General features: G+C 46.1%; 1 protein-coding gene across 1 annotated transcript in view; it reads right to left on the bottom strand.

Moving 5' to 3' along the window:
• LOC128247091 (circadian locomoter output cycles protein kaput-like) overlaps positions 1-551 on the bottom strand; it is a gene marked incomplete at its 5' end in the record, with an annotated part of 44,079 nt that overhangs the window by 21,512 nt on the left and 22,016 nt on the right. The gene's annotated exons all lie outside the window — the stretch shown is intronic.

Genomic DNA, 551 nt, shown 5'->3' with positions numbered 1-551 from the left:
GTATGAATGTGTATATGTGTGAATATATGTATGAATGTGTATGTGTATCTGTGTGTGAGTATGTGCCCGAGTAAGTGTGTAATCGTGTAATATATATTTCTACCGTTTTGAGGTCTTTCTATATGTGAGTGTAGATAGGTCTTTGCAAGAAGAGAACTACGAGCAAAGACAGATTGACAGAGACATATCGTGGCGCTCCGTCGCTTACGACGACGAAGGTTCCAATTGATCCGATCAAGGGAGCAGACTGCTCGTGAAATTAACGTGCATGTGGTTGAGCACTCCACAGACACGTGTACTCCTTAACGTAATTCTCGGGGGAGATTCAGCGTGACACAGAGTGACAAGGCTGGCCCCTTTGAAATACAGGTACAACAGAAACAAGAAAGAAGAGTGAGAGAATGTTGTGGTGAAAGAATACAGCAGGGTTTGCCACCACCCCCCTGTCGGAGCCTCATGGAGCTTTAGGTGTTTTCGCTCAATAAACACTCACAACGCCCGGTCTGGGAATCGAAACCGTGATCCTACGACCGCGAGTCCGCTGTCCTAAT

This window comes from Octopus bimaculoides, chromosome 2 (assembly GCF_001194135.2).
Source record: "Octopus bimaculoides isolate UCB-OBI-ISO-001 chromosome 2, ASM119413v2, whole genome shotgun sequence".
In the NCBI taxonomy this organism is placed as follows: domain Eukaryota; kingdom Metazoa; phylum Mollusca; class Cephalopoda; order Octopoda; family Octopodidae; genus Octopus; species Octopus bimaculoides.
Note: the sequence above shows the minus strand (reverse complement) of the source record. Positions and strands in the feature narration are given on the sequence as shown.